Source organism: Anas acuta, unplaced genomic scaffold (genome assembly GCF_963932015.1).
Source record: "Anas acuta unplaced genomic scaffold, bAnaAcu1.1 SCAFFOLD_51, whole genome shotgun sequence".
NCBI classification, from domain to species: Eukaryota; Metazoa; Chordata; class Aves; order Anseriformes; family Anatidae; genus Anas; species Anas acuta.
In genome coordinates this window covers 32,820-57,384 of record NW_027076156.1, presented here as the reverse complement: position 1 = coordinate 57,384, position 24,565 = coordinate 32,820, and positions in this window count along the sequence as shown.

Genomic DNA, 24,565 nt, shown 5'->3' with positions numbered 1-24,565 from the left:
AAAGGCTCCCCTGGGGAGTTCAGTTGTACCCAAAGCCTTCCTTTGGGGGCACTTTGGGATGGTCCAAGGGGAATCGCAATGCGATTTCTGAGGCCCGCTTTTTCAGTCTTCTCCCATTGTGCCGAGGGCTATATTTAGGGTTGCTGTGAAAGAGCAAATACGGACGGTCCAGTTGCATGTGGGGCTGCATAAAGGCTCCCCTGGGGAGTTCAGTTGTACCCAAAGCCTTCCTTTGGGGGCACTTCTGGATGGGTGAATGGGGCTTGAAACGCATTTTCTGGAGCCCGAGTTTTCAGTCTTCTGCCATGCTGGCTAGGGGTATATTTAGGGTTGCTCGTAAACACTGAAAAAGGAGGGTCCAGTTGCATGTGGGGCTGCATAAAGGCTCCCCTGGGGAGTTCACTTGTACCCAAAGCCTTCCTCTGGGGGCACTTTTGGATGGGCAAATTAGGCTTTTAATGCATTTTCTGGGGCCCGAGTTTTCAGTCTTCTGCCATGCTGGCTAGGGGTATATTTAGGGTTGCTCGTAAACACTGAAAAAGGAGGGTCCAGTTGCATGTGGGGCTGCATAAAGGCTCCCCTGGGGAGTTCACTTGTACCCAAAGCCTTCCTCTGGGGGCACTTTTGGATGGGCAAATTAGGCTTTTAATGCATTTTCTGGGGCCCGAGTTTTCAGTCTTCTGCCATGCTGGCTAGGGTTATATTTAGGGTTGCTGTAAAGAGCGAACACGGAGGGTCCAGTTGCATGTGGGGCTGCGTAAAGGCTCCCCTGGGGAGTCCAGTTGTACCCAAAGCCTTCCTTTGGGGGCACTTTTGGATGCGCGAATGGGGCTCGTAGCACATTTTCTGTGGCCCGAGCTTTCAGTCGACTGCCAGGCGTGCTAGGGCTATATTTAGGCTTGCGGTGAAAGAGTGAACCCGGAGGGTCCAGTTGCATGTGGGGCTGCATAAAGGCTCCCCTGGGGAGTTCAGTTGTACCCAAAGCCTTCCTTTGGGGGCACCTTAGGATGGTCAAATGGGGCTTGAAGCACGTTTTCTGTGGCCCGAGTTTTCAGTTTTCTGCCATGCTGGCTAATGTTATATTTAGGGTTGCTTGTAAACAGCGAACACGGGGGGTCCAGTTGCGTATGGGCCTGCATAAAGGCTCCCCTGGGGAGTTCAGTTGTACCCAAAGCCTTCCTTTGGGGGCACTTCTGGATGAGTGAATGGGGCTTGAAACGCATTTTCTGGAGCCCGAGTTTTCAGTCCTCTGTCATAGTAGCTAGGGGTATATTTAGGGTTGCTCGTAAACAGTGAACAAGGAGGGTCCAGTTGCATGTGGGGCTGCGTTAAGGCTCCCCTGGGGAGTTCAGTTGTACCCAAAGCCTTCCTCTGGGGGCAGTTTGGGATGGTCCAAGGGGAATCGCAATGCGATTTCTGAGGCCCGCTTTTTCAGTCTTCTCCCATTGTGCCGAGGGTTATATTTAGGCTTGCGGTGAAAGAGTGAACCCGGAGGGTCCAGTTGCATGTGGGGCTGCATAAAGGCTCCCCTGGGGAGTTCACTTGTACCCAAAGTCTTCCTTTGGGGGCACTTCTGGATGGGTGAATGGGGCTTGAAACGCATTTTCTGGAGCCCGAGTTTTCAGTCTTCTGCCATGGTGGCTAGGGTTATATTTAGGGTTGCTCGTAAACAGTGAACAAGGAGGGTCCAGTTGCATGTGGGGCTGCGTAAAGGCTCCCCTGGGGAGTTCAGATGTACCCAAAGCCTTCCTCTGGGGGCACTTTTGGATGGGCAAATTAGGATTTTAATGCATTTTCTGGGGCCCGAGATTTCAGTCAACTGCCAGGCGGGCCAGGGATATATTTAGGGTTGCTGTGAAAGAGCGAATATGGAGGGTCCAGTTGCATGTGGGGCTGCATAAAGGCTCCCCTGGGGAGTTCACTTGTACCCAAAGCCTTACTTTCGGGGCACTTTGGGATGGTCAAATGGGGCTTGAAGCAAGTTTTCTGGGGCCCGATTTTTCAGTTGTCTGCCATGCGGGCCGGGGTTATATTTAGGGTTGCTGTGAAAGAGCGAATACGGAGGGTCCAGTTGCATGTGGGGCTGCGTAAAGGCTCCCCTGGGGAGTTCAGATGTACCCAAAGCCTTCCTTTGGGGGCACTTTTGGATGGGCGAATGGGGCTCGTAACACATTTTCTGTGGCCCGAGCTTTCAGTCGACTGCCAGGCGTGCTAGGTCTATATTTACGCTTGCGGTGAAAGAGTGAACCCAGAGGGTCCAGTTGCATGTGGGGCTGCATAAAGGCTCCCCTGGGGAGTCCAGTTGTACCCAAAGCCTTCCTTTGGGGGCACTTCTGGATGGGTGAATGGGGCTTGAAACGCATTTTCTGGAGCCCGAGTTTTCAGTCTTCTGCCATGGTGGCTAGGGGTATATATAGGGTTGCTCGTAAAGAGTGAACAAGGAGGGTCCAGTTGCATGTGGGGCTGCATAAAGGCTCCCCTGGGGAGTTCAGTTGTACCCAAAGCCTTCCTTTGGGGGCATTTCTGGATGGGCGAAAGGGGCTTGAAACGCTTTTTCTGTGGCCCGAGTTTTCAGTCTTCTGCCATGCAGGCTAGGGTTATATTTAGGGTTGCTGTAAAGAGCGAACACGGAGGGTCCAGTTGCATGTGGGGCTGCGTAAAGGCTCCCCTGGGGAGTTCAGTTGTACCCAAAGCCTTCCTCTGGGGGCACTTTTGGAGGGGCGAATTAGGCTTTTAATGCATTTTCTGGGGCCCGAGTTTTCAGTCGACTGCCAGGCGGGCCAGGGCTATATTTAGGGTTGCTGTGAAAGAGCGAATACGGAGGGTCCAGTGTCATGTGGGGCTGCGTTAAGGCTCCCCTGGGGAGTCCAGTTGTACCCAAAGCCTTCCTTTGGGGGCACTTTGGGATGGTCCAAGCGAAATCGCAATGCGTTTTCTGAGGCCCGCTTTTTCAGTCTTCTCCCATTTGCGCCGAGGGCTATATTTAGGCTTGCGGTGAAAGAGCGAACCCGGAGGGTCTAGTTGCATGTGGGGCTGCGTAAAGGCTCCCCTGGGGAGTTCAGATGTACCCAAAGCCTTCCTTTGGGGGCCCTTCTGGATGGGTGAATGGGGCTTGAAACGCATTTTCTGGAGCCCGAGTTTTCAGTCTTCTGCCATGGTGGCTAGGGGTATATTTAGGGTTGCTCGTAAACAGTGAACAAGGAGGGTCCAGTTGCATGTGGGGCTGCGTAAAGGCTCCCCTGGGGAGTTCAGTTGTACCCAAAGCCTTCCTCTGGGGGCACTTTTGGATGGGCGAATGAGGCTTTTAACGCATTTTCTGGGGCCTGAGTTTTCAGTCTTCTGCCATGCTGGCCACGGGTATATTTAGGGTTGCTCGTAAACAGTGAACAAGGAGGGTCCAGTTGCATGTGGGGCTGCGTAAAGGCTCCCCTGGGGAGTTCAGATGTACCCAAAGCCTTCCTTTGGGGGCACTTTTGGATGGGCGAATGGGGCTCGTAACACATTTTCTGTGGCCCGAGCTTTCAGTCGACTGCCAGGCGTGCTAGGGCTATATTTAGGCTTGCGGTGAAAGAGTGAACCCGGAGGGTCCATTTGCATGTGGGGCTGCATAAAGGCTCCCCTGGGGAGTTCAGTTGTACCCAAAGCCTTCCTTTGGGGGCACTTTAGGATGGTCAAATGGGGCTTGAAGCACGTTTTCTGTGGCCCGAGTTTTCAGTTTTCTGCCATGCTGGCTAGTGTTATATTTAGGGTTGCTTGTAAACAGCGAACACGGGGGGTCCAGTTGCGTATGGGCCTGCATAAAGGCTCCCCTGGGGAGTTCAGTTGTACCCAAAGCCTTTCTCTGGGTGCACATTTGGATGGGGAATTAGGCTTTTAATGCATTTTCAGGGGCTCGAGTTTTCAGTCGACTGCCAGGCGGGCCAGGGCTATATTTAGGGTTGCTGTGAAAGAGCGAATACGGAGGGTCCAGTTGCATGTGGGGCTGCATAAAGGCTCCCCTGGGGAGTTCAGTTGTACCCAAAGCCTTCCTTTGGGGGCACTTCTGGATGGGTGAATGGGGCTTGAAACGCATTTTCTGGAGCCCGAGTTTTCAGTCTTCTGCCATGCTGGCTAGGGGTATATTTAGGGTTGCTCGTAAACAGTGAACAAGGAGGGTCCAGTTGCATGTGGGGCTGCGTAAAGGCTCCCCTGGGGAGTTCAGTTGTACCCAAAGCCTTCCTCTGGGGGCACTTTTGGATGGGCGAATGAGGCTTTTAACGCATTTTCTGGGGCCTGAGTTTTCAGTCTTCTGCCATGCTGGCTAGGGGTATATTTAGGGTTGCTCGTAAACAGTGAACAAAGAGGGTCCAGTTGCATGTGGGGCTGCGTAAAGGCTCCCCTGGGGAGTTCAGTTGTACCCAAAGCCTTCCTTTGGGGGCACTTTTGGATGGGCGAATGGGGCTCGTAACACATTTTCTGTGGCCCGAGCTTTCATTCGACTGCCAGGCGTGCTAGGGCTATATTTAGGCTTGCGGTGAAAGAGTGAACCCGGAGGGTCCAGTTGCATGTGGGGCTGCATAAAGGCTCCCCTGGGGAGTTCAGTTGTACGCAAAGCCTTCCTTTGGAGGCACTTTAGGATGGTCAAATGGGGCTTGAAGCACGTTTTCTGTGGCCCGAGTTTTCAGTTTTCTGCCATGCTGGCTAGTGTTATATTTAGGGTTGCTTGTAAACAGCGAACACGGGGGGTCCAGTTGGGTATGGGCGTGCATAAAGGCTCCCCTGGGGAGTTCAGTTGTACCCAAAGCCTTCCTTTGGGGGCCCTTCTGGATGGGTGAATTGGGCTTGAAACGCATTTTCTGGAGTCCGAGTTTTCAGTCTTCTGCCATGGTGGCTAGGGGTATATTGAGGGTTGCTCGTAAACAGTGAACAAGGAGGGTCCAGTTGCATGTGGGGCTGCGTTAAGGCTCCCCTGGGGAGTTCAGTTGTACCCAAAGCCTTCCTCTGGGGGCACTTTTGGATGGGCAAATTAGGCTTTTAATGCATTTTCTGGGGCCCGAGTTTTCAGTCGACTGCCAGGCGGGCCAGAGCTATATTTAGGCTTGCGGTGAAATAGTGAACCTGGAGGGTCCAGTTGCATGTGGGGCTGCATAAAGGCTCCCCTGGGGAGTTCACTTGTACCCAAATCCATCCTCTGGGGGCACTTCTGGATGGGTGAATGGGGCTTGAAACGCATTTTCTGGAGCCCGAGTTTTAAGTCTTCTGCCATGGTGGCTAGGGTTATATTTAGGGTTGCTGTAAAGAGCGAACACGGAGGGTCCAGTTGCATGTGGGGCTGCGTAAAGGCTCCCCTGGGGAGTTCAGATGTACCCAAAGCCTTCCTTTGGGGGCACTTTTGGATGGGCGAATGGGGCTCGTAACACATTTTCTGTGGCCCGAGCTTTCAGTCGACTGCCAGGCGTGCTAGGGCTATATTTAGGGTTGCTGTGAAAGAGTGAACCCGGAGGGTCCATTTGCATGTGGGGCTGCATAAAGGCTCCCCTGGGGAGTTCAGTTGTACCCAAAGCCTTCCTTTGGGGGCACTTTAGGATGGTCAAATGGGGCTTGAAGCACGTTTTCTGTGGCCCGAGTTTTCAGTTTTCTGCCATGCTGGCTAGTGTTATATTTAGGGTTGCTTGTAAACAGCGAACACGGGGGGTCCAGTTGCGTATGGGCCTGCATAAAGGCTCCCGTGGGGAGTTCAGTTGTACCCAAAGCCTTCCTTTGGGGGCACTTCTGGATGGGTGAATGGGGCTTGAAACGCATTTTCTGGAGCCCTAGTCTTCAGTCTTCTGCCATGGTGGCTAGGGGTATATTTAGGGTTGCTCATAAACAGTGAACAAGTAGGGTCCAGTTGCATGTGGGGCTGCGTTAAGGCTCCCCTGGGGAGTTCACTTGTACCCAAAGCCTTCCTCTGGGGGAACATTTGGATGGGCGAATTAGGCTTTTAATGCATTTTCTGTGGCCCGAGTTTTCAGTCGACTGCCAGGCGGGCCAGGGCTATATTTAGGGTTGCTGTGAAAGTGCGAATACGGAGGGTCCAGTTGCATGTGGGGCTGCGTTAAGGCTCCCCTGGGGAGTTCAGTTGTACCCAAAGCCATCCTTTGGGGGCACTTCTGGATGGGTGAATGGGGCTTGAAACGCATTTTCTGTGGCCCGAGTTTTCAGTTTTCTGCCCTGCTGGCTATTGTTATATTTAGGGTTGCTTGTAAAGAGCGAACAAGGAGGGTCCAGTTGCATGTGTTGCTGCATAAAGGCTCCCCTGGGGAGTTCAGTTGTACCCAAAGCCTTCCTTTGGGGGCACTTCTGGATGGGCGAAAGGGGCTTGAAACGCTTTTTCTGTGGCCCGAGTTTTCAGTCTTCTGCCATGCTGGCTAGGGGTATATTTAGGGTTGCTCGTAAACAGTGAACAAGGAGGGTCCAGTTGCATGTGGGGCTGCATAAAGGCTCCCCTGGGGAGTTCAGTTGTACCCAAAGCCTTCCTCTGGGGGCACTTTTGGATGGGCGAATTAGGCTTTTAACAGTTTTTCTGTGGCACGAGTTTTCAGTCGACTGCCAGGCGGGCCAGGGCTATATTTAGGGTTGCTGTGAAAGAGCGAATACGGAGGGTCCAGTTGCATGTGGGGCTGCGTAAAGGCTCCCCTGGGGAGTTCAGATGTACCCAATGCCTTCCTTTGGGAGCACTTTTGGATGGGCGAATGGGGCTCGTAGCACATTTTCTGTGGCCCGAGCTTTCAGTCGACTGCCAGGCGTGCTAGGGCTATATTTACGCTTGCGGTGAAAGAGTGAACCCGGAGGGTCCAGTTGCATGTGGGGCTGCATAAAGGCTCCCCTGGGGAGTTCAGTTGTACCCAAAGCCTTCCTTTGGGGGCACTTCTGGATGGGTGAATGGGGCTTGAAACGCATTTTCTGGAGCCCGAGTTTTCAGTCGTCTGCCATGGTGGCTAGGGGTATATTTAGGGTTGCTCGTAAACAGTGAACAAGGAGGGACCAGTTGCATGTGGGGCTGCGTAAAGGCTCCCCTGGGGAGTCCAGTTGTACCCAAAGCCTTGCTTTGGGGGCACTTTTGGATGGTCCAAGGGGAATCGCAATGCGTTTTCTGAGGCCAGCTTTTTCAGTCTTCTCCCATTGCGCCGAGGGCTATATTTAGGCTTGCGTTGAAAGAGTGAACCCGGAGGGTCCAGTTGCATGTGGGGCTGCATAAAGGCTCCCCTGGGGAGTTCACTTGTACCCAAAGCCTTCCTTTGGGGGCACTTTTAGATGGGTGAATGGGGCTTGAAACGCATTTTCTGGGGCCCGAGTTTTCAGTCGACTGTCAGGCGGGCCAGGGCTATATTTAGGGTTGCTGTGAAAGAGCGAATACGGAGGGTCCAGTTGCATGTGGGGCTGCCTAAAGGCTCCCCTGGAGAGTTCACTTGTACCCAAAGCCTTCCTTTGGGGGCACTTTTGGATGGGCGAATTAGGCTTTTAACGCATTTTCTGGGGCCCGAGTTTTCAGTCGACTGCCAGGCGGGCCAGGGCTATATTTAGGGTTGCTGTGAAAGAGTGAACCCGGAGGGTCCAGTTGCATGTGGGGCTGCATACATCCTCCCCTGGGGAGTTCACTTGTACCCAAATCCATCCTTTGGGGGCACTTCTGGATGGGTGAATTGGGCTTGAAACGCTTTTTCTGTGGCCCGAGTTTTCAGTTTTCTGCCCTGCTGGCTATTGTTATATTTAGGGTTGCTTGTAAAGAACGAACACGGGGGGTCCAGTTGCGTATGGGCCTGCATAAAGGCTCCCCTGGGGAGTCCAGTTGTACCCAAAGCCTTCCTTTGGGAGCACTTTTGGATGGTCCAAGGGGAATCGTTATGCGTTTTCGGAGGCCAGCTTTTTCAGTCTTCTCCCATTGCGCCGAGAGGTATATATAGTGTTGCGGTGAAAGAGTGAACCCGGAGGGTCCAGTTGCATGTGGGGCTGCATAAAGGCTCCCCTGGGGAGTTCACTTGTACCCAAAGCCTTCCTTTGGGGGCACTTCTGGATGGGTGAATGGGGCTTGAAACGCATTTTCTGGAGCCCGAGTTTTCAGTCTTCTGCCATGGTGGCTAGGGGTATATTTAGGGTTGCTCGTAAACAGTGAGCAAGGAGGGTCCAGTTGCATGTGGGGCTGCATAAAGGCTCCCCTGGGGAGTTCAGCTGTACCCAAAGCCTTCCTCTGGGGGCACTTTTGGATGGGCGAATGAGGCTTTTAACGCATTTTCTGGGGCCTGAGTTTTCAGTCTTCTGCCATGCTGGCTAGGGGTATATTTAGGGTTGCTCGTAAACAGTGAACAAAGAGGGTCCAGTTGCATGTGGGGCTGCGTAAAGGCTCCCCTGGGGAGTTCAGTTGTACCCAAAGCCTTCCTTTGGGGGCACTTTTGGATGGGCGAATGGGGCTCGTAACACATTTTCTGTGGCCCGAGCTTTCATTCGACTGCCAGGCGTGCTAGGGCTATATTTAGGCTTGCGGTGAAAGAGTGAACCCGGAGGGTCCAGTTGCATGTGGGGCTGCATAAAGGCTCCCCTGGGGAGTTCAGTTGTACGCAAAGCCTTCCTTTGGAGGCACTTTAGGATGGTCAAATGGGGCTTGAAGCACGTTTTCTGTGGCCCGAGTTTTCAGTTTTCTGCCATGCTGGCTAGTGTTATATTTAGGGTTGCTTGTAAACAGCGAACACGGGGGGTCCAGTTGGGTATGGGCGTGCATAAAGGCTCCCCTGGGGAGTTCAGTTGTACCCAAAGCCTTCCTTTGGGGGCCCTTCTGGATGGGTGAATTGGGCTTGAAACGCATTTTCTGGAGCCCGAGTTTTCAGTCTTCTGCCATGGTGGCTAGGGGTATATTGAGGGTTGCTCGTAAACAGTGAACAAGGAGGGTCCAGTTGCATGTGGGGCTGCGTTAAGGCTCCCCTGGGGAGTTCAGTTGTACCCAAAGCCTTCCTCTGGGGGCACTTTTGGATGGGCAAATTAGGCTTTTAATGCATTTTCTGGGGCCCGAGTTTTCAGTCGACTGCCAGGCGGGCCAGAGCTATATTTAGGCTTGCGGTGAAATAGTGAACCTGGAGGGTCCAGTTGCATGTGGGGCTGCATAAAGGCTCCCCTGGGGAGTTCACTTGTACCCAAATCCATCCTCTGGGGGCACTTCTGGATGGGTGAATGGGGCTTGAAACGCATTTTCTGGAGCCCGAGTTTTAAGTCTTCTGCCATGGTGGCTAGGGTTATATTTAGGGTTGCTGTAAAGAGCGAACACGGAGGGTCCAGTTGCATGTGGGGCTGCGTAAAGGCTCCCCTGGGGAGTTCAGATGTACCCAAAGCCTTCCTTTGGGGGCACTTTTGGATGGGCGAATGGGGCTCGTAACACATTTTCTGTGGCCCGAGCTTTCAGTCGACTGCCAGGCGTGCTAGGGCTATATTTAGGGTTGCTGTGAAAGAGTGAACCCGGAGGGTCCATTTGCATGTGGGGCTGCATAAAGGCTCCCCTGGGGAGTTCAGTTGTACCCAAAGCCTTCCTTTGGGGGCACTTTAGGATGGTCAAATGGGGCTTGAAGCACGTTTTCTGTGGCCCGAGTTTTCAGTTTTCTGCCATGCTGGCTAGTGTTATATTTAGGGTTGCTTGTAAACAGCGAACACGGGGGGTCCAGTTGCGTATGGGCCTGCATAAAGGCTCCCGTGGGGAGTTCAGTTGTACCCAAAGCCTTCCTTTGGGGGCACTTCTGGATGGGTGAATGGGGCTTGAAACGCATTTTCTGGAGCCCTAGTCTTCAGTCTTCTGCCATGGTGGCTAGGGGTATATTTAGGGTTGCTCATAAACAGTGAACAAGTAGGGTCCAGTTGCATGTGGGGCTGCGTTAAGGCTCCCCTGGGGAGTTCACTTGTACCCAAAGCCTTCCTCTGGGGGAACATTTGGATGGGCGAATTAGGCTTTTAATGCATTTTCTGTGGCCCGAGTTTTCAGTCGACTGCCAGGCGGGCCAGGGCTATATTTAGGGTTGCTGTGAAAGTGCGAATACGGAGGGTCCAGTTGCATGTGGGGCTGCGTTAAGGCTCCCCTGGGGAGTTCAGTTGTACCCAAAGCCATCCTTTGGGGGCACTTCTGGATGGGTGAATGGGGCTTGAAACGCATTTTCTGTGGCCCGAGTTTTCAGTTTTCTGCCCTGCTGGCTATTGTTATATTTAGGGTTGCTTGTAAAGAGCGAACAAGGAGGGTCCAGTTGCATGTGTTGCTGCATAAAGGCTCCCCTGGGGAGTTCAGTTGTACCCAAAGCCTTCCTTTGGGGGCACTTCTGGATGGGCGAAAGGGGCTTGAAACGCTTTTTCTGTGGCCCGAGTTTTCAGTCTTCTGCCATGCTGGCTAGGGGTATATTTAGGGTTGCTCGTAAACAGTGAACAAGGAGGGTCCAGTTGCATGTGGGGCTGCATAAAGGCTCCCCTGGGGAGTTCAGTTGTACCCAAAGCCTTCCTCTGGGGGCACTTTTGGATGGGCGAATTAGGCTTTTAACAGTTTTTCTGTGGCACGAGTTTTCAGTCGACTGCCAGGCGGGCCAGGGCTATATTTAGGGTTGCTGTGAAAGAGCGAATACGGAGGGTCCAGTTGCATGTGGGGCTGCGTAAAGGCTCCCCTGGGGAGTTCAGATGTACCCAATGCCTTCCTTTGGGAGCACTTTTGGATGGGCGAATGGGGCTCGTAGCACATTTTCTGTGGCCCGAGCTTTCAGTCGACTGCCAGGCGTGCTAGGGCTATATTTACGCTTGCGGTGAAAGAGTGAACCCGGAGGGTCCAGTTGCATGTGGGGCTGCATAAAGGCTCCCCTGGGGAGTTCAGTTGTACCCAAAGCCTTCCTTTGGGGGCACTTCTGGATGGGTGAATGGGGCTTGAAACGCATTTTCTGGAGCCCGAGTTTTCAGTCGTCTGCCATGGTGGCTAGGGGTATATATAGGGTTGCTCGTAAACAGTGAACAAGGAGGGACCAGTTGCATGTGGGGCTGCGTAAAGGCTCCCCTGGGGAGTCCAGTTGTACCCAAAGCCTTGCTTTGGGGGCACTTTTGGATGGTCCAAGGGGAATCGCAATGCGTTTTCTGAGGCCAGCTTTTTCAGTCTTCTCCCATTGCGCCGAGGGCTATATTTAGGCTTGCGTTGAAAGAGTGAACCCGGAGGGTCCAGTTGCATGTGGGGCTGCATAAAGGCTCCCCTGGGGAGTTCACTTGTACCCAAAGCCTTCCTTTGGGGGCACTTTTAGATGGGTGAATGGGGCTTGAAACGCATTTTCTGGGGCCCGAGTTTTCAGTCGACTGTCAGGCGGGCCAGGGCTATATTTAGGGTTGCTGTGAAAGAGCGAATACGGAGGGTCCAGTTGCATGTGGGGCTGCCTAAAGGCTCCCCTGGAGAGTTCACTTGTACCCAAAGCCTTCCTTTGGGGGCACTTTTGGATGGGCGAATTAGGCTTTTAACGCATTTTCTGGGGCCCGAGTTTTCAGTCGACTGCCAGGCGGGCCAGGGCTATATTTAGGGTTGCTGTGAAAGAGTGAACCCGGAGGGTCCAGTTGCATGTGGGGCTGCATACATCCTCCCCTGGGGAGTTCACTTGTACCCAAATCCATCCTTTGGGGGCACTTCTGGATGGGTGAATTGGGCTTGAAACGCTTTTTCTGTGGCCCGAGTTTTCAGTTTTCTGCCCTGCTGGCTATTGTTATATTTAGGGTTGCTTGTAAAGAACGAACACGGGGGGTCCAGTTGCGTATGGGCCTGCATAAAGGCTCCCCTGGGGAGTCCAGTTGTACCCAAAGCCTTCCTTTGGGAGCACTTTTGGATGGTCCAAGGGGAATCGCAATGCGTTTTCTGAGGCCCGCTTTTTCAGTCTTCTCCCATTGCGCCGAGAGGTATATATAGTGTTGCGGTGAAAGAGTGAACCCGGAGGGTCCAGTTGCATGTGGGGCTGCATAAAGGCTCCCCTGGGGAGTTCACTTGTACCCAAAGCCTTCCTTTGGGGGCACTTCTGGATGGGTGAATGGGGCTTGAAACGCATTTTCTGGAGCCCGAGTTTTCAGTCTTCTGCCATGGTGGCTAGGGGTATATTTAGGGTTGCTCGTAAACAGTGAGCAAGGAGGGTCCAGTTGCATGTGGGGCTGCATAAAGGCTCCCCTGGGGAGTTCAGCTGTACCCAAAGCCTTCCTCTGGGGGCACTTTTGGATGGGCGAATTAGGCTTTTAACAGTTTTTCTGGGGCCCGAGTTTTCAGTCGACTGCCAGGCGGGCCAGGGATATATTAAGGGTTGCTGTGAAAGAGCGAATACGGAGGGTCCAGTTGCATGTGGGGCTGCGTTAAGGCTCCCCTGGGGAGTCCAGTTGTACCCAAAGCCTTCCTTTGGGAGCACTTTTGGATGGTTCAAGGGGAATTGCAATGTGTTTTCTGAGGCCCGCTTTGTCAGTCTTCTCCCATTGCGCCGAGGGCTATATTTAGGCTTGCGGTGAAAGAGTGAACCCGGAGTGTCCAGTTGCATGTGGGGCTGCATAAAGGCTCCCCTGGGGAGTTCAGTTGTACCCAAAGCCTTCCTTTGGGGGGACTTCTGGATGGGTGAATGGGGCTTGAAACGCTTTTTCTGTGGCCCGAGTTTTCAGTTTTCTGCCATGCTGGCTAGTGTTATATTTAGGGTTGCTTGTAAACAGCGAACACGGGGGGTCCAGTTGCGTATGGGCATGCATAAAGGCTCCCCTGGGGAATTCAGTTGTACCCAAAGCCTTCCTTTGGGGGCACTTTTGGATGGTCGAATGGGGCTTGTAGCACGTTTTCTGGGGCCCGATTTTTCAGTCGTCTGCCATGCGGGCCAGGGTTATATTTAGGGTTGCTGTGAAAGAGCGAATACGGAGGGTCCAGTTGCATGTGGGGCTGCATAAAGGCTCCCCTGGGGAGTTCACTTGTACCCAAAGCCTTCCTTTGGGGGCACTTCTGGATGGGCGAAAGGGGCTTGAAACGCATTTTCTGGAGCCCAAGTTTTCAGTTTTCTGCCATGCTGGCTAGGGGTATATTTAGGGTTGCTCGTAAACAGTGAGCAAGGAGGGTCCAGTTGCATGTGGGGCTGCGTAAAGGCTCCCCTGGGGAGTTCAGTTGTACCCAAAGCCTTCCTCTGGGGGCACTTCTGGATGGGCGAATTAGGCTTTTAACGCATTTTCTGGGGCCCGAGTTTTCAGTCGACTGCCAGGCGGGCCAGGGCTATATTTAGGGTTGCTGTGAAAGAGCGAATACGGAGGGTCCAGTTGCATGTGGGGCTGCATAAAGGCTCCCCTGGGGAGTTCACTTGTACCCAAAGCCTTCCTTTGGGGGCACTTCTGGATGGGTGAATGGGGCTTGAAACGCATTTTCTGGAGCCCGAGTTTTCAGTCTTCTGCCATGGTGGCTAGGGTTATATTTAGGGTTGCTCGTAAACAGTGAACAAGGAGGGTCCAGTTGCATGTGGGGCTGCGTAAAGGCTCCCCTGGGGAGTTCAGATGTACCCAAAGCCTTCCTCTGGGGGCACTTTTGGATGGGCAAATTAGGCTTTTAATGCATTTTCTGGGGCCCGAGATTTCAGTCAACTGCCAGGCGGGCCAGGGATATATTTAGGGTTGCTGTGAAAGAGCGAATATGGAGGGTCCAGTTGCATGTGGGGCTGCATAAAGGCTCCCCTGGGGAGTTCACTTGTACCCAAAGCCTTCCTTTGGGGGCACTTCTGGATGGGTGAATGGGGCTTGAAACGCTTTTTCTGTGGCCCGAGTTTTCAGTTTTCTGCCATGCTGGCTAGTGTTATATTTAGGGTTGCTTGTAAACAGCGAACACGGGGGGTCCAGTTGCGTATGGGCCTGCATAAAGGCTCCCCTCGGGAGTTCACTTGTACCCAAAGCCTTCCTTTGGGGGCACTTCTGGATGGTCAAATGGGGCTTGAAGCAAGTTTTCTGGGGCCCGATTTTTCAGTTGTCTGCCATGCGGGCCGGGGTTATATTTAGGGTTGCTGTGAAAGAGCGAATACGGAGGGTCCAGTTGCATGTGGGGCTGCGTAAAGGCTCCCCTGGGGAGTTCAGATGTACCCAAAGCCTTCCTTTGGGGGCACTTTTGGATGGGCGAATGGGGCTCGTAACACATTTTCTGTGGCCCGAGCTTTCAGTCGACTGCCAGGCGTGCTAGGTCTATATTTACGCTTGCGGTGAAAGAGTGAACCCGGAGGGTCCAGTTGCATGTGGGGCTGCATAAAGGCTCCCCTGGGGAGTCCAGTTGTACCCAAAGCCTTCCTTTGGGGGCACTTCTGGATGGGTGAATGGGGCTTGAAACGCATTTTCTGGAGCCCGAGTTTTCAGTCTTCTGCCATGGTGGCTAGGGGTATATATAGGGTTGCTCGTAAAGAGTGAACAAGGAGGGTCCAGTTGCATGTGGGGCTGCATAAAGGCTCCCCTGGGGAGTTCAGTTGTACCCAAAGCCTTCCTTTGGGGGCATTTCTGGATGGGCGAAAGGGGCTTGAAACGCTTTTTCTGTGGCCCGAGTTTTCAGTCTTCTGCCATGCAGGCTAGGGTTATATTTAGGGTTGCTGTAAAGAGCGAACACGGAGGGTCCAGTTGCATGTGGGGCTGCGTAAAGGCTCCCCTGGGGAGTTCAGTTGTACCCAAAGCCTTCCTCTGGGGGCACTTTTGGAGGGGCGAATTAGGCTTTTAATGCATTTTCTGGGGCCCGAGTTTTCAGTCGACTGCCAGGCGGGCCAGGGCTATATTTAGGGTTGCTGTGAAAGAGCGAATACGGAGGGTCCAGTGTCATGTGGGGCTGCGTTAAGGCTCCCCTGGGGAGTCCAGTTGTACCCAAAGCCTTCCTTTGGGGGCACTTTGGGATGGTCCAAGCGAAATCGCAATGCGTTTTCTGAGGCCCGCTTTTTCAGTCTTCTCCCATTTGCGCCGAGGGCTATATTTAGGCTTGCGGTGAAAGAGCGAACCCGGAGGGTCTAGTTGCATGTGGGGCTGCGTAAAGGCTCCCCTGGGGAGTTCAGATGTACCCAAAGCCTTCCTTTGGGGGCCCTTCTGGATGGGTGAATGGGGCTTGAAACGCATTTTCTGGAGCCCGACTTTTCAGTCTTCTGCCATGCTGGCTAGGGGTATATTTAGGGTTGCTCGTAAACAGTGAACAAGGAGGGTCCAGTTGCATGTGGGGCTGCGTAAAGGCTCCCCTGGGGAGTTCAGTTGTACCCAAAGCCTTCCTCTGGGGGCACTTTTGGATGGGCGAATGAGGCTTTTAACGCATTTTCTGGGGCCTGAGTTTTCAGTCTTCTGCCATGCTGGCTAGGGGTATATTTAGGGTTGCTCGTAAACAGTGAACAAGGAGGGTCCAGTTGCATGTGGGGCTGCGTAAAGGCTCCCCTGGGGAGTTCAGATGTACCCAAAGCCTTCCTTTGGGGGCACTTTTAGATGGGCGAATGGGCCTCGTAACACATTTTCTGTGGCCCGAGCTTTCAGTCGACTGCCAGGCGTGCTAGGGCTATATTTAGGCTTGCGGTGAAAGAGTGAACCCGGAGGGTCCATTTGCATGTGGGGCTGCATAAAGGCTCCCCTGGGGAGTTCAGTTGTACGCAAAGCCTTCCTTTGGGGGCACTTTAGGATGGTCAAATGGGGCTTGAAGCACGTTTTCTGTGGCCCGAGTTTTCAGTTTTCTGCCATGCTGGCTAGTGTTATATTTAGGGTTGCTTGTAAACAGCGAACACGGGGGGTCCAGTTGCGTATGGGCCTGCATAAAGGCTCCCCTGGGGAGTTCAGTTGTACCCAAAGCCTTTCTCTGGGTGCACATTTGGATGGGCGAATTAGGCTTTTAATGCATTTTCAGGGGCTCGAGTTTTCAGTCGACTACCAGGCGGGCCAGGGCTATATTTAGGGTTGCTGTGAAAGAGCGAATACGGAGGGTCCAGTTGCATGTGGGGCTGCATAAAGGCTCCCCTGGGGAGTTCAGTTGTACCCAAAGCCTTCCTTTGGGGGCACTTCTGGATGGGTGAATGGGGCTTGAAACGCATTTTCTGGAGCCCGAGTTTTCAGTCTTCTGCCATGCTGGCTAGGGGTATATTTAGGGTTGCTCGTAAACAGTGAACAAGGAGGGTCCAGTTGCATGTGGGGCTGCGTAAAGGCTCCCCTGGGGAGTTCAGTTGTACCCAAAGCCTTCCTCTGGGGGCACTTTTGGATGGGCGAATGAGGCTTTTAACGCATTTTCTGGGGCCTGAGTTTTCAGTCTTCTGCCATGCTGGCTAGGGGTATATTTAGGGTTGCTCGTAAACAGTGAACAAGGAGGGTCCAGTTGCATGTGGGGCTGCGTAAAGGCTCCCCTGGGGAGTTCAGTTGTACCCAAAGCCTTCCTTTGGGGGCACTTTTGGATGGGCGAATGGGCCTCGTAACACATTTTCTGTGGCCCGAGCTTTCAGTCGACTGCCAGGCGTGCTAGGGCTATATTTAGGCTTGCGGTGAAAGAGTGAACCCGGAGGGTCCAGTTGCATGTGGGGCTGCATAAAGGCTCCCCTGGGGAGTTCAGTTGTACGCAAAGCCTTCCTTTGGGGGCACTTTAGGATGGTCAAATGGGGCTTGAAGCACGTTTTCTGTGGCCCGAGTTTTCAGTTTTCTGCCATGCTGGCTAGTGTTATATTTAGGGTTGCTTGTAAACAGCGAACACGGGGGGTCCAGTTGGGTATGGGCGTGCATAAAGGCTCCCCTGGGGAGTTCAGTTGTACCCAAAGCCTTCCTTTGGGGGCACTTCTGGATGGGTGAATTGGGCTTGAAACGCATTTTCTGGAGCCCGAGTTTTCAGTCTTCTACCATGGTGGCTAGGGGTATATTGAGGGTTGCTCGTAAACAGTGAACAAGGAGGGTCCAGTTGCATGTGGGGCTGCGTTAAGGCTCCCCTGGGGAGTTCAGTTGTACCCAAAGCCTTCCTCTGGGGGCACTTTTGTATGGGCAAATTAGGCTTTTAATGCATTTTCTGGGGCCCGAGTTTTCAGTCGACTGCCAGGCGGGCCAGAGCTATATTTAGGCTTGCGGTGAAATAGTGAACCCGGAGGGTCCAGTTGCATGTGGGGCTGCATAAAGGCTCCCCTGGGGAGTTCACTTGTACCCAAATCCATCCTCTGGGGGCACTTCTGGATGGGTGAATGGGGCTTGAAACGCATTTTCTGGAGCCCGAGTTTTAAGTCTTCTGCCATGGTGGCTAGGGTTATATTTAGGGTTGCTGTAAAGAGCGAACACGGAGGGTCCAGTTGCATGTGGGGCTGCGTAAAGGCTCCCCTGGGGAGTTCAGATGTACCCAAAGCCTTCCTTTGGGGGCACTTTTGGATGGGCGAATGGGGCTCGTAACACATTTTCTGTGGCCCGAGCTTTCAGTCGACTGCCAGGCGTGCTAGGGCTATATTTAGGCTTGCGGTGAAAGAGTGAACCCGGAGGGTCCAGTTGCATGTGGGGCTGCATAAAGGCTCCCCTGGGGAGTTCACTTGTACCCAAAGCCTTCCTTTGGGGGCACTTCTGGATGGGTGAATCGGGCTTGAAGCACGTTTTCTGTGGCCCGAGTTTTCAGTTTTCTGCCATGCTGGCTAGTGTTATATTTAGGGTTGCTTGTAAACAGCGAACACGGGGGGTCCAGTTGCGTATGGGCCTGCATAAAGGCTCCCGTGGGGAGTTCAGTTGTACCCAAAGCCTTCCTTTGGGGGCACTTCTGGATGGGTGAATGGGGCTTGAAACGCATTTTCTGGAGCCCTAGTCTTCAGTCTTCTGCCATGGTGGCTAGGGGTATATTTAGGGTTGCTCATAAACAGTGAACAAGTAGGGTCCAGTTGCATGTGGGGCTGCGTTAAGGCTCCCCTGGGGAGTTCACTTGTACCCAAAGCCTTCCTCTGGGGGAACATTTGGATGGGCGGATTAGGCTTTTAATGCATTTTCTGTGGCCCGAGTTTTCAGTCGACTGCCAGGCGGGCCAGGGCTATATTTAGGGTTGCTGTGAAAGTGCGAATACGGAGGGTCCAGTTGCATGTGGGGCTGCGTAAAGGCTCCCCTGGGGAGTTCAGTTGTACCCAAAGCCTTCCTCTGGGGGCACTTTTGGATGGGCGAATGAGGCTTTTAACGCATTTTCTGGGGCCTGAGTTTTCAGTCTTCTGCCATGCTGGCTAGGGGTATATTTAGGGTTGCTCGTAAACAGTGAACAAGGAGGGTCCAGTTGCATGTGGGGCTGCGTAAAGGCTCCCCTGGGGAGTTCAGATGTACCCAAAGCCTTCCTTTGGGGGCACTTTTAGATGGGCGAATGGGCCTCGTAACACATTTTCTGTGGCCCGAGCTTTCAGTCGACTGCCAGGCGTGCTAGGGCTATATTTAGGCTTGCGGTGAAAGAGTGAACCCGGAGGGTCCATTTGCATGTGGGGCTGCATAAAGGCTCCCCTGGGGAGTTCAGTTGTACGCAAAGCCTTCCTTTGGGGGCACTTTAGGATGGTCAAATGGGGCTTGAAGCACGTTTTCTGTGGCCCGAGTTTTCAGTTTTCTGCCATGCTGGCTAGTGTTATATTTAGGGTTGCTTGTAAACAGCGAACACGGGGGGTCCAGTTGCGTATGGGCCTGCATAAAGGCTCCCCTGGGGAGTTCAGTTGTACCCAAAGCCTTTCTCTGGGTGCACATTTGGATGGGCGAATTAGGCTTTTAATGCATTTTCAGGGGCTCGAGTTTTCAGTCGACTACCAGGCGGGCCAGGGCTATATTTAGGGTTGCTGTGAAAGAGCGAATACGGAGGGTCCAGTTGCATGTGGGGCTGCATAAAGGCTCCCCTGGGGAGTTCAGTTGTACCCAAAGCCTTCCTTTGGGGGCACTTCTGGATGGGTGAATGGGGCTTGAAACGCATTTTCTGGAGCCCGAGTTTTCAGTCTTCTGCCATGCTGGCTAGGGGTATATTTAGGGTTGCTCGTAAACAGTGAACAAGGAGGGTCCAGTTGCATGTGGGGCTGCGTAAAGGCTCCCCTGGGGAGTTCAGTTGTACCCAAAGCCTTCCTCTGGGGGCACTTTTGGATGGGCGAATGAGGCTTTTAACGCATTTTCTGGGGCCTGAGTTTTCAGTCTTCTGCCATGCTGGCTAGGGGTATATTTAGGGTTGCTCGTAAACAGTGAACAAGGAGGGTCCAGTTGCATGTGGGGCTGCGTAAAGGCTCCCCTGGGGAGTTCAGTTGTACCCAAAGCCTTCCTTTGGGGGCACTTTTGGATGGGCGAATGGGGCTCGTAACACATTTTCTGTGGCCCGAGCTTTCATTCGACTGCCAGGCGTGCTAGGGCTATATTTAGGCTTGCGGTGAAAGAGTGAACCCGGAGGGTCCAGTTGCATGTGGGGCTGCATAAAGGCTCCCCTGGGGAGTTCAGTTGTACGCAAAGCCTTCCTTTGGGGGCACTTTAGGATGGTCAAATGGGGCTTGAAGCACGTTTTCTGTGGCCCGAGTTTTCAGTTTTCTGCCATGCTGGCTAGTGTTATATTTAGGGTTGCTTGTAAACAGCGAACACGGGGGGTCCAGTTGGGTATGGGCGTGCATAAAGGCTCCCCTGGGGAGTTCAGTTGTACCCAAAGCCTTCCTTTGGGGGCACTTCTGGATGGGTGAATTGGGCTTGAAACGCATTTTCTGGAGCCCGAGTTTTCAGTCTTCTGCCATGGTGGCTAGGGGTATATTGAGGGTTGCTCGTAAACAGTGAACAAGGAGGGTCCAGTTGCATGTGGGGCTGCGTTAAGGCTCCCCTGGGGAGTTCAGTTGTACCCAAAGCCTTCCTCTGGGGGCACTTTTGTATGGGCAAATTAGGCTTTTAATGCATTTTCTGGGGCCCGAGTTTTCAGTCGACTGCCAGGCGGGCCAGAGCTATATTTAGGCTTGCGGTGAAATAGTGAACCCGGAGGGTCCAGTTGCATGTGGGGCTGCATAAAGGCTCCCCTGGGGAGTTCACTTGTACCCAAATCCATCCTCTGGGGGCACTTCTGGATGGGTGAATGGGGCTTGAAACGCATTTTCTGGAGCCCGAGTTTTAAGTCTTCTGCCATGGTGGCTAGGGTTATATTTAGGGTTGCTGTAAAGAGCGAACACGGAGGGTCCAGTTGCATGTGGGGCTGCGTAAAGGCTCCCCTGGGGAGTTCAGATGTACCCAAAGCCTTCCTTTGGGGGCACTTTTGGATGGGCGAATGGGGCTCGTAACACATTTTCTGTGGCCCGAGCTTTCAGTCGACTGCCAGGCGTGCTAGGGCTATATTTAGGCTTGCGGTGAAAGAGTGAACCCGGAGGGTCCAGTTGCATGTGGGGCTGCATAAAGGCTCCCCTGGGGAGTTCACTTGTACCCAAAGCCTTCCTTTGGGGGCACTTCTGGATGGGTGAATCGGGCTTGAAGCACGTTTTCTGTGGCCCGAGTTTTCAGTTTTCTGCCATGCTGGCTAGTGTTATATTTAGGGTTGCTTGTAAACAGCGAACACGGGGGGTCCAGTTGCGTATGGGCCTGCATAAAGGCTCCCGTGGGGAGTTCAGTTGTACCCAAAGCCTTCCTTTGGGGGCACTTCTGGATGGGTGAATGGGGCTTGAAACGCATTTTCTGGAGCCCTAGTCTTCAGTCTTCTGCCATGGTGGCTAGGGGTATATTTAGGGTTGCTCATAAACAGTGAACAAGTAGGGTCCAGTTGCATGTGGGGCTGCGTTAAGGCTCCCCTGGGGAGTTCACTTGTACCCAAAGCCTTCCTCTGGGGGAACATTTGGATGGGCGGATTAGGCTTTTAATGCATTTTCTGTGGCCCGAGTTTTCAGTCGACTGCCAGGCGGGCCAGGGCTATATTTAGGGTTGCTGTGAAAGTGCGAATACGGAGGGTCCAGTTGCATGTGGGGCTGCGTTAAGGCTCCCCTGGGGAGTTCAGTTGTACCCAAAGCCATCCTTTGGGGGCACTTCTGGATGGGTGAATGGGGCTTGAAACGCATTTTCTGTGGCCCGAGTTTTCAGTTTTCTGCCCTGCTGGCTATTGTTATATTTAGGGTTGCTTGTAAAGAGCGAACAAGGAGGGTCCAGTTGCATGTGTTGCTGCATAAAGGCTCCCCTGGGGAGTTCAGTTGTACCCAAAGCCTTCCTTTGGGGGCACTTCTGGATGGGCGAAAGGGGCTTGAAACGCTTTTTCTGGAGCCCGAGTTTTCAGTCTTCTGCCATGGTGGCTAGGGGTATATTTAGGGTTGCTCGTAAACAGTGAACAAGGAGGGTCCAGTTGCATGTGGGGCTGCATAAAGGCTCCCCTGGGGAGTTCAGTTGTACCCAAAGCCTTCCTCTGGGGGCACTTTTGGATGGGCGAATTAGGCTTTTAACAGTTTTTCTGTGGCACGAGTTTTCAGTCGACTGCCAGGCGGGCCAGGGCTATATTTAGGGTTGCTGTGAAAGAGCGAATACGGAGGGTCCAGTTGCATGTGGGGCTGCGTAAAGGCTCCCCTGGGGTGTTCAGATGTACCCAATGCCTTCCTTTGGGAGCACTTTTGGATGGGCGAATGGGGCTCGTAGCACATTTTCTGTGGCCCGAGCTTTCAGTCGACTGCCAGGCGTGCTAGGGCTATATTTACGCTTGCGGTGAAAGAGTGAACCCGGAGGGTCCAGTTGCATGTGGGGCTGCATAAAGGCTCCCCTGGGGAGTTCACTTGTACCCAAAGCCTTCCTTTGGGGGCACTTCTGGATGGGTGAATGGGGCTTGAAACGCATTTTCTGGAGCCCGAGTTTTCAGTCGTCTGCCATGGTGGCTAGGGGTATATTTAGGGTTGCTCGTAAACAGTGAACAAGGAGGGTCCAGTTGCATGTGGGGCTGCGTAAAGGCTCCCCTGGGGAGTCCAGTTGTACCCAAAGCCTTGCTTTGGGGGCACTTTTGGATGGTCCAAGGGGAATCGCAATGCGTTTTCTGAGGCCCGCTTTTTCAGTCTTCTCCCATTGCGCCGAGGGCTATATTTAGGCTTGCGTTGAAAGAGTGAACCCGGAGGGTCCAGTTGCATGTGGGGCTGCATAAAGGCTCCCCTGGGGAGTTCACTTGTACCCAAAGCCTTCCTCTGGGGGCACTTCTGAATGGGCGAATTAGGCTTTTAACGCATTTTCTGGGGCCCGAGTTTTCAGTCGACTGCCAGGCGGGCCAGGGCTATATTTAGGGTTGCTGTGAAAGAGTGAACCCGGAGGGTCCAGTTGCATGTGGGGCTGCATAAATGCTCCCCTGGGGAGTTCACTTGTACCCAAATCCATCCTTTGGGGGCACTTCTGGATGGGTGAATGGGGCTTGAAACGCTTTTTCTGTGGCCCGAGTTTTCAGTTTTCTGCCCTGCTGGCTATTGTTATATTTAGGGTTGCTTGTAAAGAACGAACACGGGGGGTCCAGTTGCGTATGGGCCTGCATAAAGGCTCCCCTGGGGAGTCCAGTTGTACCCAAAGCCTTCCTTTGGGAGCACTTTTGGATGGTCCAAGGGGAATCGCAATGCGTTTTCTGAGGCCCGCTTTTTCAGTCTTCTCCCATTGCGCCGAGAGGTATATATAGTGTTGCGGTGAAAGAGTGAACCCGGAGGGTCCAGTTGCATGTGGGGCTGCATAAAGGCTCCCCTGGGGAGTTCACTTGTACCCAAAGCCTTCCTTTGGGGGCACTTCTGGATGGGTGAATGGGGCTTGAAACGCATTTTCTGGAGCCCGAGTTTTCAGTCTTCTGCCATGGTGGCTAGGGGTATATTTAGGGTTGCTCGTAAACAGTGAGCAAGGAGGGTCCAGTTGCATGTGGGGCTGCATAAAGGCTCCCCTGGGGAGTTCAGCTGTACCCAAAGCCTTCCTCTGGGGGCACTTTTGGATGGGCGAATTAGGCTTTTAACAGTTTTTCTGGGGCCCGAGTTTTCAGTCGACTGCCAGGCGGGCCAGGGATATATTAAGGGTTGCTGTGAAAGAGCGAATACGGAGGGTCCAGTTGCATGTGGGGCTGCGTTAAGGCTCCCCTGGGGAGTCCAGTTGTACCCAAAGCCTTCCTTTGGGAGCACTTTTGGATGGTTCAAGGGGAATTGCAATGTGTTTTCTGAGGCCCGCTTTGTCAGTCTTCTCCCATTGCGCCGAGGGCTATATTTAGGCTTGCTGTGAAAGAGTGAACCCGGAGTGTCCAGTTGCATGTGGGGCTGCATAAAGGCTCCCCTGGGGAGTTCAGTTGTACCCAAAGCCTTCCTTTGGGGGGACTTCTGGATGGGTGAATGGGGCTTGAAACGCTTTTTCTGTGGCCCGAGTTTTCAGTTTTCTGCCATGCTGGCTAGTGTTATATTTAGGGTTGCTTGTAAACAGCGAACACGGGGGGTCCAGTTGCGTATGGGCATGCATAAAGGCTCCCCTGGGGAATTCAGTTGTACCCAAAGCCTTCCTTTGGGGGCACTTTTGGATGGTCGAATGGGGCTTGTAGCACGTTTTCTGGGGCCCGATTTTTCAGTCGTCTGCCATGCGGGCCAGGGTTATATTTAGGGTTGCTGTGAAAGAGCGAATACGGAGGGTCCAGTTGCATGTGGGGCTGCATAAAGGCTCCCCTGGGGAGTTCACTTGTACGCAAAGCCTTCCTTTGGGGGCACTTCTGGATGGGCGAAAGGGGCTTGAAACGCATTTTCTGGAGCCCAAGTTTTCAGTTTTCTGCCATGCTGGCTAGGGGTATATTTAGGGTTGCTCGTAAACAGTGAGCAAGGAGGGTCCAGTTGCATGTGGGGCTGCGTAAAGGCTCCCCTGGGGAGTTCAGTTGTACCCAAAGCCTTCCTCTGGGGGCACTTCTGGATGGGCGAATTAGGCTTTTAACGCATTTTCTGGGGCCCGAGTTTTCAGTCGACTGCCAGGCGGGCCAGGGCTATATTTAGGGTTGCTGTGAAAGAGCGAATACGGAGGGTCCAGTTGCATGTGGGGCTGCCTAAAGGGTCCCCTGGGGAGTCCAGTTGTACCCAAAGCCTTCCTTTGGGGGCACTTTTGGATGGTCCAAAGGGAATCGCAATGCGTTTTCTGAGGCCCGCTTTTTCAGTCTTCTCCCATTGCGCCGAGGGCTATATTTAGGGTTGCTGTGAAAGAGGGAACCCGGAGGGTCCAGTTGCATGTGGGGCTGCATAAAGGCTCCCCTGGGGAGTTCACTTGTACCCAAAGCCTTCCTTTGGGGGCACTTCTGGATGGGCGAATGGGGCTTGAAACGCTTTTTCTGTGGCCCGAGCTTTCAGTCGACTGCCAGGCGTGCTAGGGCTATATTTAGGGTTGCTGTGAAAGAGTGAACCCGGAGGGTCCAGTTGCATGTGGGGCTGCATAAAGGCTCCCCTGGGGACTTCACTTGTACCCAAAGCCTTCCTTTGCGGGCACTTCTGGATGGGTGAATGGGGCTTGAAACGCATTTTCTGGAGCCCGAGTTTTCAGTCTTCTGCCATGGTGGCTAGGGGTATATTTAGGGTTGCTCGTAAACAGTGAACAAGGAGGGTCCAGTTGCATGTGGGGCTGCGTAAAGGCTCCCCTGGGGAGTTCAGTTGTACCCAAAGCCTTCCTCTGGGGGAACTTTTGGATG